The following is a 22,185-nucleotide window of genomic DNA, read 5'->3' on the forward strand; positions in this document are numbered from 1 at the left end:
ATACAGATGGCTGTTCAAAATAAAGCAATTAGTTAGTTCGTTACAGCACTATTTGATCTGTTCTTCTGAACGTCACAAGAGAAAATCAACATCATGCTGGACATAATTTGATTGTACTTCCTGAAGCTGCTTTAAATGGTTATTTTGAGACACGTTCACCACATCTATTATTATGAACAGTGCAATATATATAATCGAGTTTGGTTGAATTAGAAATAAGAAAAAACAATCGTAAAATATATTTGAAAAATCGAAGTTCAAGTTAATAGTCCAACATAGTAACGGTTTACACCACGACTACCAAGACTTTTACTTTTGCTGGACTACGTGTTATAAAAAGATGTAATTATTTTGCTCTTTGTTTTCTCCTACTAGAAAATAACTTTCTTAAGACTAAAATCCGATTATAGAATATAAGTTGCCAGTGAATTGTAACTTTTAATTATTGAAAATAACGTAAATGTCACTTCTTCTTCTTTCTCACCTCAACCATAGGTTGGTGGGCAATATGGAAATTTTAAAAATGTTCTTTCCCTTGGGAGAACTGTTTTATACATTGATAACTTCATTTCTTCTTAACTGCATCTAGATATTCTATCCGTTGTCCTGTTTCTTCTTTTTTTCTATTATCTTCATGATCTGCCGACACTCGTTGCCTTCCTTTAACACGCCTTTATTTCATTTCCTTTCGGTCCATAATATGCAAAGTATTCTTCTCCAATGCCACACTTCAAATGCTTCTTCCTTGGATATTTCAGCTTTACCTAATACCCACGTCTCTGATTCGTAAAGCGCCTCGCTCCATACCACCGTTTTAATAAATCTTTTTCTAACATACAACGACACACTTTTTATGTTAGAAGTCCTTTTTTCCTATTTAATGATTCTTCAGCCTTCGCTATTTGAGAAATTACGTCTCCTGCACTTCTTTCGTCCAAGGATAGTCCACTTCTTACATAGGGGAACATCTAACCGTCTTCGATTTTCTCTCCTTCTAGCCACACATTTCCCTTTCCTCTCTTGCTCTCGTGCACTTTATCACTCTGGTTTTCTTCTCATTTATCTTCATTTTGCATGTTTTTTTTTCAGTCGGTCGTTCAAGTTGAAAGTGCTTCCTACTAGTCCTTTAATTTTGCCGTTATCAATGCTATGTCATCAACCAAACTTTATTGTTCTGAAAACCTGGAACTTTCACAACTTTCTCGTTTCTATCAAAGACTTTTTTCACAGCTTCTTTTTTATAGATGTTCAGCAGGAGAGATGAAAGTCCACCCGAGGTCCTTGCCTTACTGCTTTACTTTTTCGGCAATTTATATAAATGGTTCCTAAATTTCCGATTGTTGATAAAAATGTTTACTTGTCAGGTAGTATGTAATTATTATATTCCGTACTTTACAGAATCGTTCAGCAAAATGGGTATTTGTTGTATTGGACTATTCCTGTCGTATACCAACAGGTATAATCCTAAACTGTAGATTTTATTGAAGGTCCACCTGATTTAGACAAAGATTTAGATAATTTAGTTTTATAAAATAAGAACAGTTCTTCGTTCACAAGCAGATAATCTGGCTATGTAAGAAATTCTCTGATCGTGTAAAACACTACCCACAATTTTACTACTCGGACTATTTTCAACTTTTTACGACGACGGAAACAGGGCATGATTAGCTTCTCAGAATTAATGTTCATAAAGATATTCTGTAAACAGCACTTATAACGTTATTGCACATGCTTTTTGACAGTAATTTCCATATTCCTCCCCTTATTTTGTTCTTAAAATAAGATAAAGGGAAACTTCTTTGTCATAAATGCAATATTAACAAATCCCCATTTAATACGAAAACAGTATATAATGGTTTTCAACGTACGTACATTTTGTACTTATTTCATAGTTATTAGAAATACATAACCTCTCCCTACAAAACAGTATCTTTCTTTAATTTCATTTTCATATTGTTGACACTACTTTTTATGGCAATTCAAAAATAAAAAATGTACTCCTACGTTATCACACATAATACATTCCCCCGTTTATATCGTAGTGGAAGAAGTAAGAAACAAAACACGCAGTATTATTGTCAGTATTGTTACTGCTACAACAAAATACTAGTAGACTACAGAACATTATACATATAAACCATGGTCGTGCACAGAACATTTTCTTCGAAATCGGGACGAATGATAACTCTATCTGTACATCACTGAATATCATGTGTAACTTGCTGGGGAACAATGAAGTATTGAAATTATTGGTATGTCTGAATAATAAAACGGAAATATAATCCCACTTATTAACCTAGCTAAATTGTTATCTTTACCAACATTTAAAAAGAGTATCGTGTATTCAAACCTAACATTATTTATTGAAACATAAATTCAAATACGTTGCTCTTTTATATTTACACAGAAATAGATAACTCATTACTCTTGTCGACATATGATTTGTATGTGTTGCTCTTCGTGGAAATCTATGTCGATTATTTATTGTAGTCTAGAATTGTTGCATTTATGCATATTATGGTATGAGTGGATTTCTTTATTCTGAAAAAAGAAATAATATAAATTAATACATATATCATGTAATCCCTTTTCCTAATATAATAATCTTATATATATTTTAATGAGAAGACAATATAATTCATCTCTCTCCTACCCAATAATCAACCGAAGATTGAAAGGTGGTTACTAATGCTTATTAGTATGTTGAAGTGAAGTTAATATTATGTAATAAATTGTGATTTGATATAATCTTCCTACATGTTCGCCAGTTCATATGCATCTTATTTAATCGGCCGCTCACTTAGCAATAATGATCGTAGTTGCGGCTCTTTATGGAAATCTGAAGTGATGGTTATTAGTGGAACATATTATCTTAAAGACGTGATTTTGAATAACTTCTACATGCTTGTGTGTCCACTGCTTTTTCCTGTACAAAATTTATAGGTAAATAATAGTGGTACACATAGAAAAGTCTTCTTCAATTCCACAATTTCATCTCAAAATTTACTTTAGTTTCTTTTATGACAACTACAGTAAGTTCAGCATGCAATTTTCATTTGTAGTTATTTGTGTTCGTTATCTGTAAAGTTCATTCGTTGCTTAAATGAAAATCCTGATTTAAATCAGGTAACAATTCCTGATCCCAGCTATCTCACACTAATCTTAAAGCGAGGGCCTTCTTCGTGATTGCTAAGGGATTGCAGTATGTTCTCGTTTCTCCTCGTCTAGTGAAGCAATAAGGGAAATGTACTTTGACAGTGTATTGTTAAAACGGATATATGAAAAATAATTCTAGATTCCAGTAGCCCATTCGTAGAAATTCAATCAACCATGAGAACATAGTTCAACCTAATGCAGCTAATGTAGAAACCAAACGTGTCACTGACACTGTAGTACCCTACCTTATTGTAAAGGAGGACAAACTGTTGTTTGGTTTATATTTATGTTTTCTATGTTATTGAGACAAACATGAAATGAGATTTTCTCATGTCATTCTTGTCAAACGTTCTAACACCAGGTGAATTGATTCCTGCGCTCTCTGTCTTTTGAAACGACATCTACGACATCACACTCACTGCCAACGTAAAACCTGTAGTAAGTAATAAGAAGAAAAGAAGTAGGAAATCATATCACAACTCTAACATAGTACCTTGCACTGGAATAGCGATATGATAAGCATAATACAATTAAATATGTAGATACAGTCGCTAAAAGCAAGGAAGAAACTCATAAGGAAATTAATTTAGATTAAACATTATCTTGTATTGATTTGTTAGCTTAGCTGTCTAAAGGAAGATGCACATGCAAATTTAAAACATCTTTACATTTACGGAAATAAATCTCAATGTCATTTCTCAATTACAGTTATTTTCTTATGAGGAAATATAAACCATAAACTGTGTACTTGTGATACGGTATGTGGAACCATTGCAACCAACCGTATCATTGCTGAATAGAGAAATATGGGACAATTTCTCTGAGAAGAAATGCAATACTATACAAATTATTAAACATGAAAGCAGGCAAGACTTTTTTTCCTTTTTTACAGAACAAGCAAACAAAACGTCTGTGGCTGTGACAAGCATTGAGTTTTTCATCCTATTCATTTGCACTCGATTTAATGTACTATTATTAGAAGTAATTTTTTATGAAAAGTTAAAATGATTCTACACTTCAATTTCGAGTAAAATCTTGGATTACATCTTGTACGGAGATTGTAAGCTTCAAACACCAAACGCAAATCAGAAATCTGCCTCCAGCGGAAGACATCAGGCTTGAAATATGCATGCTATAAGACTCTAGGTAGTAGAAAACAGCATCATGTAACTTCTTCTGAGAATCCATCTCTGCGACATACTTCAATGAACTTCAAAAATTTTGAGTACAGCAGCACTTAAAGTATTCAATAAGAAAAGAAGCAGATTTAATACACAATTATTATTAATAAAATTTTTTTATTAAGACTCAGGGTTTACACATGTTAGTTGTGAAATAATTCGTTTATTTTTGCTCCATTATGTTTTAAGTTTACGAAAATGTTAACACTTAAAAAGACTTTGTTTCTCGAATGTCACTAATTTGGATGTAAACTTCGTTTATATATACATATATATATATATATATATATATATATATATATATATATATATATATATATATATATATATATAATATCTGCTTCTTGCTCATTTCTCAGCAAATCAAACTAACAAGGATGTGAGTATTTTGTTCTAATGTGATCTCTTCACTTATTACTTACGTAATGTTTCTCGTTCTATAGTAATAGTGATTTTCAGATGTAGTGATATGTCAATCGCTAATCGAGAAGCACACCTGGGGAGTTTCTGTGTTTCTAAGCTGTTGGGTCCAGATCTTGTAAGCTGCGGTCAACTAATTCTCTGGAAATTTTGTCCACGTGTTCTTTGGTAGTGATAAAGCATACGTCAAACTACTGCTTCCATGATGTTCAGCGAGTGCTTCATTTCGTTCTGGCAACAGCGTTGTTGATCCTGGTAACGTTAGATCATCGTTGAAAGGGCCTACAATATATCCATCATATGTGTCATCGCCTTTATTATTACTTATTCGCAACAACTTCTTCCTGTCACATCTGCGTTTTAATCTGTTTGTAAAGAAACAATTCTCTCGCGTCGAGGTTTGCTGCCTAATACAGAACACATCCGCTAGCAACTGTACAGCTGCTGTTTGTTACATTTTTAGTAGTCCCTTTTAGAGTCTTTCGTACTCTTTGATTCCCATCTTATGACTATTAGATCACTGTTAGTTGATTAATTTCACAATTTTGCAACATATACACTTTCACAGTTATTACTGCCTTTCTCACATTTTGGCAACATTCGTTGATTTCTTTTCCCTAACTAAGCACCCTATGGGTCATACTAGCTTATTTTTTGTGATATCTATTTGTTTTCATTCCGAATCATATGCTGTATGTTTGCGTCGTGTTGCGAAATAACTATATGGATTTCTACATGTTATTGTGTTGAATCTTCGCCATAACTTATCGATGGTTACCTCTGCAATTTAGGCTCCTACTGTTTCTTGAAAAATAGGTATATGACATTAAAAGATAACAATTATTCTGGTGATTTTTAGTATGTGTAATACCTGTGAATTAGATGTTATAAATTTTAGTTCACATCCCTCTGTAGAATTCCTGTATTCCTGCATAAATTTTGTAGTATTCTGTTAGCTGGTCAGAAACTTTTGATATCAAATCTTACAAGCGATGTCATTAAAAGAAACGGCATATACCTTCTTCCTGGTTAGTGCTTAGTGTCTTGTTTCCTCAAAAATGAATAAAACTCAAGTGCTACACCGATTGTTCTATCACAAAATACGAAGGTAACAGTGTTCAAGGCAACATTTATCTCTTATTTTCAAGTAAAATCATTGTCGTGCACTTATCGAATGTGATCCCTTAAATTTTGGTGGCAATAATTCGTTTAATTATAACGTTTGTTTCTACAAGCCTTGAAATAACCTATTTAAGGTTGGGTTGTTAAACTTAATTTCCCTGATTCATCTTCCATTATGTTTATCCTTTAGTTGCATCTATTAATTTTATTAATTCTAATAGATGATACCTCCTTTGGAGTTTTTAGGCACGGATTCTCTTTAAACCTTTAAACAATACAGTCCCATAACTTCTGCCAGTTTCTAACCCATTGCTCTTATATGTTGCGTAGAAGTTTTTTGAGCATCTGGAACAGGTTCTAAATTAGTGAAATAGTCTGGTATTGTGAACTAGTCTCAGAGTAAATTTCGATATTTTAGTTCCGCTAGAGACAATGTTGTTTATCTCGAATTAAAATTTAAGAACTATTTCTCTACTACTTCCATCTTGTTCTTGCGTTATCCGCTAATTTAACTGATGCCACAATTTAAATTAATGATGCGCTTTCTGAATCAATATTACTTTAGAGAACATCCGAATTCTCACCTTTCATGTATATTTTTTTTTAAAAAAATGTCTCTCAGAGCAGTGGTATTAGTGTCAAATTTTCTGCTATTATCCGACTGTGCATAGTATAAGAACTAGGGTATTTTCTGTTTTCTGTTGTAGGTAGAAAATCTTATTGTTTCAACAGACAGATAGTCTGTTTACAACAATTTTCAAATAAACGAACATAATCTTTGACATCTACTGGATTTAAAATGTTAATCTTCTCACATCTAGAAAATGAACTATATGCACTGTTGTCGCAAACGCAGTACAGTTTGAAATCAAGGTATGAATTTGTTGGTCACCCCAGTCGCGTTTATTAAAACAGAAAAATTTCTGGATCTTAAGTTTGACTCCCATGTGAGATTTATCTCCTTGATACATAGAAGACTGTTTTACAATGAACATCCAGAATAAATGGACTTACATACGTCTCAATTCAGAAGACCTTTATTGCAATAATTTCGTTTTCGATAGTTCACGAGTTGTTGCAGCCGTTCAATCTACCAAGCCTTAATTTAGTTTTTGTCATACTCGAAACAGAAAATAAAAAAGCCACTAACACCAACGAGAACTACAATATTTGCTTCCAGAGAAATGGAATTCTCAATCGCTTTGTGAAAATGGTTCTAAGATCACAGGTCTGTTGGCTGTTTTTTCAATAAAACTGAAAGTTTAGTCTGCATACCCTCTAAAAAATTATTAGTATTAAACTAAAAGTTCCTAACAATACATTGATCTAATATATATGTTCTGGATAAGTAGTTTGCTGATTCATCTTTTTTTTAAAAAAAAAATCATTATTAGAATTAAAGAAAACATGTTTAGGAACATGAGCTTGAACATTACATTCTGCTATGACGATATAAGCTTCAACAAAAGTGCAGTGATGATGTTCGTTGCAAACTGAGAGTCGCGACACAACAGTCAATTTCTCAACCACCACAAAAGTAACCAAATGTACCAATTTTTGGGACAAAAGAATGAATAAAACCATAGCCATATCAAGCAAAAGTAGGAATCTCAGTAGAAATAATTCGATTCAATTCAGTCGGCGCTTTTCAGGAAAAAGCTATTATCGTCCTACAAAAAGACACTTCTCTTAACTGAAAGAACAATCAATCATGAGCAAAGATTTCCTTTAAACAATCAGAGGTCTTCATTTATAGGTTCGCCTCTATATAGTCACTAGATATGAGCTGAATTTTTTCCGGTCTCTTTATCCCAATACATGAAGATGGATGCAATGTCTGCATTCAAAGCGTCAGAAGTCAATATTTTCACTTAGCTATTAGAAAGATCATTTGAGCTGGTTTCTTCGTTATGACTTTGATTAAGCATATTAGAATAATTAGTCACAAGCTTTCAAAAATAAACATTAAACTAAATATCTGTCAGGTATGAGATAGAAGGTATTGCGCCGTGAAAGTGAGCAACTTTTCTGGAGCCTTTACTGCAGTTGAAAATTTAATTTCGATAAAGGCGCAAAAGCTTTGTGGTCCCAAGAAAACTGTGTGCAGTTTACGAGTAAGGTAGGTTATCAACCATAAGAGCCACATAATCGTTCAATCGTTTTCATTCTGGTATTTTTTATGTGTCAGTGCACCTCGCAGTGGACTTTCAATCACAGAAGAGGTGAATGATATTCTGAAAAAAACCGAGCAAGACCAACATGGCATAGCCAATGAACTGACAGAAACACCCCAATCGAATTTCTATCTGCAAATCTAAAGTAAAATGTAACGAACTCCAGCCATTTCTGAAGTAGGTGCTTACAAATAATGGAAAGTGAATGATCTATAACTGAAAAATGATCGAAAATAATTAACAAAGTGAGTAAATGTTTATAGTGTTGTGAAAGTCCAATTGGACGTCAAGAAATTTTATGTTGTGCGTTTACATGTATTTGAGTGTACTGTTTTACGACATGTCAGGGTTTGACTAGACGATACACTCAGACCTGTTTTGTTGACCAATACCTGTAGTTGTAAAATCCAAAGGAAACTGCCGGAACTGATCAACAGTAAGGGCATCGTAAACCTAACTAGTAAAGGCTGATTGCATAACAATGTCCAATAAATAAAAACATTTTTATATCTCAGCGATTAAAATATATGATTCTTAAGGAAACGTTCATGCCGATTTTTAAAATCACCATAAGAATGTCCTGTCGCGTCAGGTTCAAAAGATATGAACATCCTTATTATTTGCAATACATAAAGTACAACCCAGATTATCCGACAATCTGTTCGGGATATTTCTCAGTCCTATTAAACCGATTTACAGAATATGATAACGAGTAATCTTGTAGAGCTATCTACTTATGTCCTCCAAATTTCAAACAGATTAGTTGAATAGAAGATGAGAAAAAGTCCGGAAACTTTGTCGGATAATCTAAATTCTACTGCATTATACATATATTGAAACGTGTCTATACAGGTTGTTACATGGTCACACCTGTTTTCTTCATCAAACCAGTAACATCTGTGCAGAAACACATATTCTTCTTAATATCAAAATAATGTCCAAAGGGTTTATGTCTGTGCTGAAACTCAGAAATTGTTGTACCAGAAGCAAATATTTTCCACTGCTGTAGTCTAGAACCTATATGCTCGAATGCTTATTTCAACAAAGTCACGTGCCAAATCATTTAAAACTTCTTCTATTAAATGTATATCATTGTCAACATGTACTGGTATATAATTCGGATCTTTTGACGTAGCTCAGGTGAAACGTCAAGTTCATTCCAGTCATCATTTTCCACTGTCCATGTGTCGGTGGTAGAGGTCACTTGGTAAGTCGTCACTTTGAGACACAGTTCGATTTTCCGATGGCATATCAGGATATTGGATAACGTGTTTATTTCTCCTAGATATTCCAAAGATCTTAGTAATGTAGAAGTAACAGACATTAAAGTTGCTTTTTGGTATTTTGCACACCGGTATAGAAAACATCAAGGTCTGGTCACCAGTATACAACAGACGTACAAAGAATTAATGAGTTTTGTAATGTTATATATTTTCTTCGTTTGTGGTTTGGATTTAAATCTAACAGAGACAAAACGAAAAATATCCGGATGATTGGTACACATTGGACGTGAAACAACTCGCTTAATTTTGAACCAGTAACTCACTTGATACACAGAACAACACCAGATTTCTAAAACAATATGTCTCAAACACACATAAAAAATAGAGGCGCGTAGAGATCTTGTCAACGAAACACTGCCACGAGTTAAAGACATCTTCTCAACAACTCTGAATTCTGACACCTCTAACAGGGATCAATACTTTTTGCAAGGGAAAGAGAACACGATAAGACGATGGGGAATAGGATTTCTCACTTTGAATCATCGATGGACTATAGAAACGAAAACACATAGACATATATGTCGAGATTGACGAAATAAATAAAATTTTTATATCCAAAAGGGTTTGCAATTAGTTTTGCCAATTAGCAGATTTTGTCGCTAAGTCTAGTGATTTGGTAATATATCTTAGAGACAAGATTTGCTTCGATTACCATTGTTAAACTAAGGATTTAGCGTCTTTCGAAATGCCATACAGCGAATAAACTAGCATTATTTCCATTACTGTTATGATTTCAAGCAATTTTCGCAGTACATTTAGTGATATTATTGTTAACGCTATTGGCAGCACTACTTATAATTGTTATCTATTTGAGGAAAGAGACAAGAGGGCTCTAATAGGCTCAATGTTTCTTATGGCAAAGTATTTTAAACGTCCATTCTTTGATTCTTGACGGTTATCTGGAATTATTCTACGGTCTTCATTTCAATACATTACATCTTTGAGCTAAATATATATCATGCAATATCTTAGAACTGTGACATGATTTGCAAAAAGTGTTATCATTTTCGTTTTCTACGCACAAAAATCATTCAGAATCAGCTATTATTTTCCCGGAGCTAAAAGTCATGTTGGACAGTGTAATTATTTAACAACTCGTCACAAATTTAGAGAACTTCGCTAGAAGTTTTTCATGCATTCATCGTGCAGTCTGAACTATGAACCGTCAGAATATTATTTGTTTCTGAATGATATTGTGTTTAATATGCAGAACTTTTTGAATGATACTGTGTTCTATATACGTAAGTTCTATAATGATGAAATTGTGGCGTATATAAATAAAAGGCGAAACCATACAGAACGAAATATTAGACTTGTGGTTTCATCCTCGTCCATTTCCCTTGATTTAGACGCGAATGATGTAACTAGATATGGTTTAAGTATCCTTTGATACTTAATCATCATTTGGGAAGTATTTGGCTAGCATTATATATCCAGCAATATTGTATATCCTCGACCTTGAGGTTCATTTATGTGTGAATAACAACAACCATTCGTTCTTGACCATTCAGAAGCATCAGCAATATAACAAAAAATAAATAAACTAGACTCCTATTCGTTGCTGCACGAGGCGCTAAACTCAACCCAACAACAACAACATCAATGTTTGTTACCTAGAAGGAAACTATTGTAATTGTGATTAATTTGTGTACTGACGTGCTTTAGCTGTTTCCTAAAATTTTCTGCTCTATTTACCTTCCCCTATGTTTCGTCGGGCTTTACGAAAACTCATACGTACCGATCCCACGTTTAAGTGTAATAATAGCAGGTGTTTTCGTAATAACTTTATATCTTACTGGCCCTGTCAGTCATATGTCAACATCTATATAAAGTCTTTTTCAATCGTTCACCTGTCACTCGTTACAGTAACGAAAAATATTAAACATAATAAACCAAAATTTTAGTGGATATAAATAGCTTATCCTTTGTAAATTTTAACGGGATGTACACCGCGGACAAACTAAGCACATTTTTATCTATGGGGAAATTAATCATCCATCTATTGAGACCCAAGCAGCGTTCGAAATATTCAATGCTTGATGGTAATTAATACCGACTACGGTCGCTTGATGTCGCCAGCTGACATCAAGATTTTACTTCAAACAAATGATTATTTATTGATTCGCTTAACCGTTTATCTGCCAATTTTCCCAACTGGGAACAAGCTTTTTGAAATCCTGTTGAGAGGTTGTAAACTAACGATATGGACGAGAGTTGGCCCTCTATAAAGAAAAAAGGTTGAATCACTCATTTTAGCTGAAATATTTTGTTGTTGAAACACTTTAAAGCTTTTTGAAAAAAATTTTTTACTATTTTGGTACTGCTTGCCATATCTCTATAAAAGGAATTCCAATTCGTGTCCAACTACAACTTTTCTTGACAATTTCCGAACTATCAACTGAGAAACATCAATATGTTTAATAAATATAATTGTATTTGTATAAATTTAGAAGAAGAGGTAACATACATTAATTTTTACATGTTACAAAATGGAAACTTTGGAAGTTGTAGTTTACATTACGGAGCTAGAGACGACGAAGGAACTTTGAATTTTGTCAAAAAGGTGACATAACTACTTTGATCTTCAACAACGCTGCCTTCATTACTATATATAATAGTATTTCCTATTCCTCTTGATGTTATATATTGTTTTCTGTAAAAGTAAAAGTAAGAACAGAGATTTTTTTGAGAAAATAAAGGTACTTTTGATTTACTATATACGTTTTGAAAAATATCATCATTCTGTTATTAACTTGTGTAAAGGCTAGTGCATTTACCAAAGTTTGTCTTTTGTTCAGCCAGAATTTGTGATAGTAAATGAGAATAGCATACAATTATGTCTAACCAAGCTTTCTGCAACCTAGAAGTTGCGCAGGAAACCTCATGACTCTTGGTGAATCTGAAGCACAGGATGTCTTCGAAGACGACGTACATGTATCAATTTCCTCGAGATGAAGCTTGTCACCTCACAGAAGTAGATATAATAGTGCAGTCAAAATAAGGTTTGAGCTGGGCATTTAGAATAAAAAGATGGGACCATCTGGAATTTGTCCGTGATCTCTTCCTCATTAACCTCCAGAAAATCCCAAAGAATCCAGTTGGAGGTTTTCCGCCATTTTGACTAAATAGTCGGCCATCTTGGATTTCTCACGTGCACTTTGTTTATGTTACATAACTTTTAAACAAATTGAGGGGGCCGCGGAGGCTCAGTGATAGAGCGTTCACCTCTGGTGCGTGGGGTTCCTTGTTCGATCCCAGCCCCTGCCAAGTGAACTTTGTGGTGGACAAACACCGTGTGCGTGGGTTTTCTCGGGGTTCTCCCGTTTCCTCCCACTTTATTCATTCCACCATTTCATTCATTTCTCATCTTCACCGTCTCCTTTAGCCTAACCGGCATAACCGTGGGACGTAAAACTCAAAGATTTCATTTCATTTCATTTTTTTAAACTAATTCACGTAGAAGGATCATTCTTTTAGGGACAGGACTTTTTCGCAAGTTACGAAATCGCTAAAGTTTTTCTACAAAGCCGAGAGTTGGTTTTCCAACAACCTATGTCAGTTTGAATAAGGAGATAGGTATTTTGAAATCGCAACAAAATGCGATAGCTGACATTTTGAGCGAAATGTGCCGCAAAACGCGACAAATTGCGAATTTTTAAAAACCTCAATTTTAGTTGTTAAAATACAGAAATCAAAAGTACAATTTTTCAAAGGGGAGAAGAATTTAAACTAAAATAACTTGTGCCAGTCGGCAATATGGTTTCTAATAATGAATACTGACTCTGAAAGGATTTTCTTTTAAAATACAGCTTGGTAATTATTGTAGGAAAGCTACAAATGAAAGAAGAAAATGTTGAAACATGCAACATGCAGCACGTTTCATCAGATTAATAATTTGCAGCCAAGATATACAGGAAGATACTGCACTAATGTATTCTATGTATATGTTTTACATGCATGTATGTTTTCGGTGTATAACTAATACAATGTGTGGTGTTTTGTGATGGCAATCGTGATGATATTGTGCTAGTGTATTTTAAGTTTTGGTATTTAAAAGAAGTAATTTGTAGTTATTAACTGCATAGAGAATAATTTCATTGTCCTAAGTAACATTATTGATTTATTGCTTATTACTTATATTGGGTTTACATTAAAATTTGAATAATTTATATTAGAGTTTGTAAAATAATTTACCTAGCGACAAAATGAGAAATTTAGTATCTCAAAATGCGACAAAATACGAAATACTTAATTTCAAAAGCGAAATATTTAATTTCAAATTTCGAAAAACTCCTGCCATTATTATAGGCAATGTAACAATTTATTATCACTCTTTTCGGAATAACCCTTCTTGCATAACGTTGGGATAAATTGAAAAATTTGGATATGTATTACAGGAAATATTATTTTCTTTGCCTCATACAACTTACATGAGTAGAAACATGAAAAAACTACTCGAATAAAAGTTATTGGAAATTTTATAAGCTTTAAAACGATGCATATATTGTTACTATATACAATGTCAGAGATGGGAAATGAAGCTTTAAATGTCATCGAACTGCACACAATTTCTGTAGAAACATATTAATGAATCATGTAACCTGAAGAATAAATATTTATTGATTTGAGACTGCTTTTTATTGCAACATCCAGTAACTATCAACATGCTAGTTTGTTAAATAATTCGAAAACAATAGCGTCTGCAGGAGTGCGCAAGAACCCTGAAATTAGTCTTTCCCAATATCTTTCTGTATGTAGGCTTATGTGTCCATTGAAATTAGTTTTATTATTGTTATTCTGTTGCGTTTTTTCCTCCTTTTTGAAAAAATAGCTCAAGTCCAGTGCATTTACGACAAAAATCGATCAAACTTATTTTTAAAAAAATAAACCTCTTATAATATGTTCTATGTATTGATATTATACTAAAACAGTCTCAAAACTCTAGTTGCTGGTTTCCCGCCATCTTAATAAGCAGTACGACATCTCGAAATTTTCCCCAGCACGTAGTTTTTGTCTTATGGCTTCTATGTCAATAAACGTATAAGTATCAATCTTTCTTTATTATACTTCTAATATTATGGGTTATATAATAAGTGATCACTGTCTCCGTGTAGTTCAGTGTGCTCTAAAGTTTTATTTATTAGTGTTTGAAAATATAAATTTAGGAAAAAATAAAATTGGTTATTTAAACAAGGGATTAATTATTCTAAATGAAGGAAAATATACCTATCGGAATTATTTTAAATGCATTTTTTATCCGATTTACAGCAAATATCATCATATCCTGTTTCATTATTTTCACTATTTCACTATACGTACAAGCTTTTATAACTGTTCTTAGATTCTTCTGCGCATCTTTTAAACTGCTAAACTTAAAACTACTGTAGTTATGAAAAAGGAAGACAATATACACTGATCACCAGTTGAATTATAGACACTTACCAAATAGCGTGTAGCACCACATTTCGCTTTGATAACGGAAGCTTCCCGACGCAGCATGAACTTCACGAGATGCCTGAAGTGTTGTTGTGGAATCTCAATTCATATCAGCTGCGAAGTTTCCGACAGAGCTTGCTGGTTAGTTGGAATAAGATCTACAGTCGAAGGTGCCGTTCCATGGCGTCTCATGTGTTACATCAGATTGAGGTCTGAGACCGTGTTGTCAGGGAAGTGTTTGCAGATCAGAAAAGTACTCATTAAACTAGTTGGCTGCCATCCTAAAGCGATGGGCCAGCGCATTGTCCTGCTGCAAAATGAGGTCACCACCTGGATGTAGCAGCTGAGCAAATGACATGACATGGACTTCCAGAATATCGCGGTAGCCTGTGAGGGAGAGGGACTGTGTTACACGTGTTAGGGCACCTATTTTAGTCCACGTAAACATGCTCCAGATGAGAATACAAACACCGGCCTGCACAGTTCCCTACTGTCACGATGGATTCATTTCCTCTTGCTGTTGGCAACGCACCCTTACCGGTTCATCGGCATGTACCAATATGAAACTATCCAGGCAACCTTTTTCCACATTTCCACGGTCAAGAGGCTGTGTTCCTTTGCCCATGCTAGATTTTGTTTCCTGTGTTTGTTAGAAGGGGTACTCGCATGGGAAGGCTTCTGTATTCCATGGCGAGCAGGTGGTTTCGAATTGTGTGGCTGCTGACATAGCATTGTTGACTTGCATTAAACCTCTGCGCGATTTAATGCACTGTGGCCCGTCTATCTTCTGTTATGATGCGGGCCATATAATCGACACGCCTCTGATCGTGGCAGTTTGCCCATGTGCTTGCGGTTTTACCGGAAGTCAAGTACGCACGATACACCCTTGACGCAGTTATATTTTAATCTCCGAGTGCCGAACCACTTCCGAAATCGAGCCACCCTGTTGTCTAGCCCCTACAATTTGATACGGACAAGTACACTCAAGTCCATCGTCTTGCCCATCACACACTGAACTGACACAGATACCGAGAGTGGAAGTACACGGAAGCAGTGCCCTTGCGATGCGTTTCATTCACATGTACAGGTGCTGCCTCTTAAGGGAGATTTCTGTAACTGTCCTCTTGTCTCTATTTCAACTGCTGATCAGTGTACTATATGGCACAGTAAAAAGTTTCGTGATGGTAAATGAAATTAAACAAAGGTTCTAAATATACCAGTTTACTTTGAGACTTATTTTTCTCGATGGCGTTTTGCGATTGAATATCCACAATTTCCGTTAACTTCCTTTTCAAAGAAGTTGGTTGTGATGACAACTTCATCAGGAGTTCCTTCATCTGTATCTTCAATTAATGTAGTGCTATTACCACATCCGTATCCACTACTCTGCCCACTAAATGATATGCAATGTACCTTTCTTCTTTTGCACCTACAATTGCCGCAGCACGACTGGCAGTTGCATGCTATAAACTTTAACAAATCTTCTGGAACAGGTTGTCAAATGTTGTTACAAGAAGAAGGCAATCACCACAAATACTCCAGCCCCATTCAGTTGGAGTCATCTTCTGATTTTTCCACTGCTGAACACGATAGACCACATGGAGACTAATCTGATTTGCAGCAGCTGTTGCTGAAGATATTACTGCTAATTTGGAAGTGTCACAATGCGTTATTAGATACAATGCTTTTGTAAATGCTGAATCTTGTACCATCCAGATTTTCTTTGTCTGCACATCTATATAACGATAAGAACATTTTCTCCCCAGCAGATGACGATGTTGGGGTATTGAAAACATCAATTTTTCGCCGCAGCTCTTCATTTGTTCCCAGTATTTTGTACGCAACTTTCTTCCTTTACTGTGTGGAGCAGAAGTAGAATCACAACAAGTGAAGGCATGCAGAAATAAAATTCAGTTCACCATATCGCCCAATGCTCTCTGAAGTTTGCTACTGCTGTACATCTTGTGTGGTGGCTTCGTGCTAAGAAAAAATATATAAGTCTCATCTCTTATGACTTCTACCATCAGAACTAAAGTACCTGAATCTTCTCCCACTATTACTGACGAGACAGATTTTGCAAGATTTGTTGCAATTACACAACTAATGTGTCTGCATCTTCAGGTGATTGATGTATGTTACAACCAGATTTCACTAGATATTTCGTCAGAAGTGATATTAATTCGGATTTGTTCTTTGTGTTAGAAAGAAACTCCTGTTCAGATAAACGAGCATGGTGTGTGTTATCCTCAACGATTACGCACATGCATAGTTTGTTCATGTCCAGTGCTTTATACCCTTACGCTACGTTCACCATCACTACCATCATATACGATACGATATTTACCATAGTGTTTGGTGATAAACCTCACATTTTGCACATATAATTGTCCCCAAGAATTATGGAAAACCAAAAACTAGAGTTTGGGACTGTTTTAGTATAATATCAATACATAGAACATGTTATAACAGGTTTAATCTTTTTTAGAAAAATTAGTTTCATCGATTTTTGCCATAATTGCACTGGCCTGGAGTTATTCATTCAAAAATTCGGAAAACCCGCAACTGGATGTTTTTCAGGATGGTATCAATAAAATATATTTCAATATATTTCATCATCTTTTTAAAACGTTTATCACAAACACTGATTTCAATGGGCATATAGGCCTACATACAGAAAGATAGTGCGAAAGACTACTTTCAGGGTTCTTGCGCACCCCCTACCGACGTTAGTTTTTACGAACTATTGCAATAAAAAGCAGTCTCAAATCAATAAATATCTTTTCTTCATGTTAAATGATTCATTAATATGTTTCTACAGAAATTGTGCGCAGTTTGATGACGTTTGAAGCTTCATTACGCAACTCTGAGATTGTATATAGTAACAATATATACATCGTTTTAAAGATTATGAAGTGTCCAACAACTTTTATTCGAGCACTTTTTTCATATTTCTACTCAGTTAAGTTGTATGAGGCAATGAAAATAATATTTCCTCTAATACAGATCCAAATTTTTAATTTTTTATAATAAAGTTATACCAAAATGGTTGCTCGAAGAAGAGTGATAACAACTTCTTACATTGCCTGTAATATTAGAAGTGTAATAAAGAAAGAATGATCTTTCTACGTTAATCAGTTTAGAAGTTATGCGACATAAACTAAGTGCATGAGGGAAATGGAAGATGGCAAACTATTTATTCAAAATGGCAGAAAACCCACAACTAGATTTTTTGGGAGTTTCTGAAGGTTAATGAGGAAGAGATCACGAACAAATTCCAGAACAACGCATCTGTTTATTCAAAATGTCTAGATTTGGCTCGTTCCTGATGTAATTTTACTGGACTAATAAATGATAGTGTTGGAGGACTAATAAATGAACGTGTTGGAGGAAGTAACCCCTTTAGAAATCTGTGGACAAATTGAATTGCACTTTCGTTACGCACACACACACACATATACATACATACATACATATATATATATATATATATATATATATATATATATATATATATATATATATATATATATATGTGTGTGTGTGTGTGTGTGTGTGTGTGTGTGCGTGCGTGTGTGTATGTGTAATGCAGATGTGACGCGCTTTTTTCGATAAATTCTTTTCAAATTGCCGCCATAAACTTTGTTGCAAAAAGGGGCGGTGGGACCTATTTTCTAATAACTTTAATATTTCTGAATAAGCTGAATAGTAAGCGGGCTTAGGCATCGGAAAGTACATGACATTTATAAAGATGAGCTCCTTGAGTTCAGAAAAGAAGCAGTGATGACCCTTATGCTCCATAAGATGAGAAGCACATCAATACCAAAACCAAGTACACCAATTTCTTGCAGTACGCGTAGTAAAACTGATGGCCATTTCATAACGCAATGTAATCGTAGACATGGTCTAAGTGGAAAGCCTACTCGTTTGCAGTTTCGAATCCAAGAAATGAATTGACACCCATTCCTTACCTAAATAGCATGGCACTGATTCAATGTAAAATTACCATTATATTTCTGTAGTGATAATACAATTTACATTGAATTTCCAGTTCATTATATTCAACCTATATAAAGTGTGCATTTGACTCTTGTATTTGACTGCATTCAAAACTGTACTACATTCTTCTTCACAATAAATACGGATCTATAATCAAAATTCATTATCATTTTAGAATCAAACAATAAAGGGCTAAACTCACGTAATAATGTGTATTTACATTTGAAAAGCACAAAGCGTCAAAGTTCCCAAATGGAAAAATGGCATGCATTTTATACATGCAAAACATTTTTTGTAAAGAAAAGCACATAGAACTCGAAATTAACTTCAATTTAAAAGAAAACACAAAACCTTTTGTTAGATATTTACTTTCTTTTTAATTCAGCGGGTAAACGATTAACAGGACGTCTTTGTATATGTAAAATCATTTATAATAAACAGTGGTGTCTTTAGTACCTTTACCACTAGCTTCATCATAGTCTAGATCAAAAGCAATTTTGAAAGCACGATCTTGGTCGTCCTGGATCGATTATACTTGGCCACTGCGTTGGACACGACTCGGTCATCCTGTAATCTTTCATTCATACGATGGCATGGTCGATGACGGATAAGCCTTTTCACATGTATTTATATCTGTAATTTGTGATCTTGATATCTCTCGCTAATATAAGACACTTTTATTCTACATTTTCATCAATTCTAAGATTCACATCACGTGGTACAGCAATTACAAAATCTACTTCGAAATCAGTATAAAATATTTCTATACAATGATTCCGTTGTTTACAAACAGCAGACACAAATTGAGAAGGAAACATTCGACTGATGTTTATAATACTTTTAAAGATAGCACCGAAACACTTTTGAATATACGAATAAATCTAAAAAATATTTAACTATCTATAAAATAGTATGTATACTAATATTCTCACAGAAAGCTATAGTAATTACCATATGCCATTAGAATAAGCGTTAAGTTGTATCCTCACCATCTAATTCTTCTGAAATGTAAAATTAAGTAAAAGAAGTGCAACTTAAATAAATATTTGAAATTTAATAAATGCAAACAACTACAAAACTTTAACACAAAACACGTATGCTGCTACTAAAGCAAATGATTAACAATTAAATAATCAACGAGGATGAAAATAGTGACAACTTAATTTTAAACTATCTTCTTAAAAGAAATTAGAATATCCATTTCTTCCTCTCTTCCTCTCTCTCTCTCTCTTTTTCTCTCTCCCAATCTACTTACTTACATCTATGCCTTCTATGTCTCTCATTATGTACGGAGAATATGTTATGGAAAATAGAGTAATTGAATTTTCTGTTTTCAATTAAGTTTCATGCCAAAGCAAAAATATTTTCTACGTACATTAAAAACTACCATTCTATAAATGAGATCAAGTATAATAATTTAACTATATTTCTCATATATATACACTGTTGTAAACTCTTTTACTGAAACACATTGTTTAATAATACTTAAAAATACTGAATAAACATTTGATAAGTCTTGAGATAATAACTACTATTTTACATTCCACATACCTCAGATACATACCCTTCGGCGGATATGATAAAATTTCTAATTCAAGCAATTATCATTGCTCTTTATCACTTGTTACTAGGATTTTTTGTGTCTGTATTTTTACATTATATATATTCAAGTATGTTAATGTCTTACCTCAAGGGTAAATATTTAATAAATAACTATTGGTAAATTAGAGTATACCAGGAGGCAACATGTTTTAAAAGTTTCTAGATAAAATATTACCTAAAGAAATGATGAGCAAGTGCCTTTATTTAGTTCCTAGTACAATTAATAAGATGGATTTTCAGCACCAAATTGTGATACAATTATCTAAATAATTTTTGTAGATATTTTCGAAATTTGTTTACATACATCAACTAATTCCTCTAAAACGAAAAATGCTTCGCGAATACTACTATGGCGTAATTCAGAATGCTATAGAAATTACAAAGTGCCATTAAAATGAATTTAACGATTTATTCTTACCACTTGCACTTGCTGAAATATAACATAAAATAAGTGGAACTTACTTATATATTTGAAATTTGAGAGAGACAGTAATTAAAATTTATTTACTATTACATAATAGCAGAAAATGGAAATAATCAAATTCTCATTTCAGATTAACATAATTTTGAGAACTAAATTTCTCAATATTATCGTCTCTATCTTCCCTTACACATGACATATTTCCTCTCTCTCTGTATATATATCTCTGAGTCTGCCAAAAATAGTTTCACCATCTACTGTTCATTATCACTTACTAAGTTGCAGGATAATTATTTCAGCAGAGTCAGTTTTTTCTAATTAAGGCTCTCCTGTATGTATTTCAGATTCAGCTACTGGAGCTTACATCTTTCACATTGCAACCTACAGCGTAAATTCTTAATACATTACTTCTGCTAAATTAGTGTAAATCAAAATGGAAGATAGTTTTAATCCTTTTACAATTTTATACTAACTTAATAATACGTGATCAACCATTTCTGGGTTTTGTTCCCAGTAAAATTAATCCGTTGGCTTTCAGCACAAATGTATAATCGCATTATTTAAATATTATTAGTATGTTTTCAAAACTTCCTTCCATACTTGTAAATTCAATTGTGAATTACCATGAATAGATATTACTATTCTTGCTTTTACTATCCTGTAAAATATTTCCAAAATGAAAGTACAAGTTCATTCTTACCACTCGTATCTCCTGAAATATAACATTCAGAAAATAAGTGGGAAGGGAACTTCTCTAAATGACTAAAATTTATAAGAGATACGTAACACCAGTTAATATTAAACACGCACATATAAATATCAATATGTAATTGATAATTGCATAATCGTATAAAATGAAAATACTAAATTCTAATTTTACTTACAAGGGACAATTGTCCGGCTCCGATTTCAATGAAATTTTTCTAGTTGATAGAGGACATATATGTATTATTTGTGATGACAGACATTTTTGCCATGGTGCATGTTTTCTATTTTTTTTTAATAATTTTTAAGAGTTGTGATGTGGTTATTAGAGATTACTGCAGAAGTCCCTTACTAACCTTTGTAAACGTAGCGTTAATGAAAGAACAACCATGTAGATACATATAATGCCTAGGGGGAAGTTGTATGGTAGGTATGAACTTGACGGCAGCCATATTGAAATCCGCCATTTTGAATTAAGGTCAAGTTTTTTAAATAGGAATAGGATAATAAGATACATAATTTCGGGCTAGAATTTAATCAGGGAGACAATGGTGAAGCTAGTTTTGAGATACACTTATGTGGGGAAAAAATTACAGGCATTTAATTGTTCACTTACTATGTGCGAAAGTCCCTTACCTCCACTTCTAACCCGCGTATTAATGATAATAAGTGGATAAAAGCTTCGATAA

The 22,185-nt window shown here is 33.6% G+C and overlaps 1 long non-coding RNA gene across 1 annotated transcript; it reads right to left on the bottom strand.

The window, feature by feature from the left end:
* Positions 1–2,070: 2,070 nt before the first annotated feature.
* Positions 2,071–19,770, bottom strand: LOC145679846 (uncharacterized). Its single transcript, XR_014130577.1, has 2 exons — positions 19,720–19,770; positions 2,071–2,541 (listed from the first exon to the last, which is right to left on the bottom strand). It is a non-coding gene; the product is annotated as an uncharacterized LOC145679846 (long non-coding RNA).
* Between the last annotated feature and the right edge of the window lie 2,415 nt (positions 19,771–22,185).

Source organism: Thermobia domestica, chromosome 2 (genome assembly GCF_964235325.1).
Source record: "Thermobia domestica chromosome 2, izTheDome1.hap1.1, whole genome shotgun sequence".
In the NCBI taxonomy this organism is placed as follows: Eukaryota; Metazoa; Arthropoda; class Insecta; order Zygentoma; family Lepismatidae; genus Thermobia; species Thermobia domestica.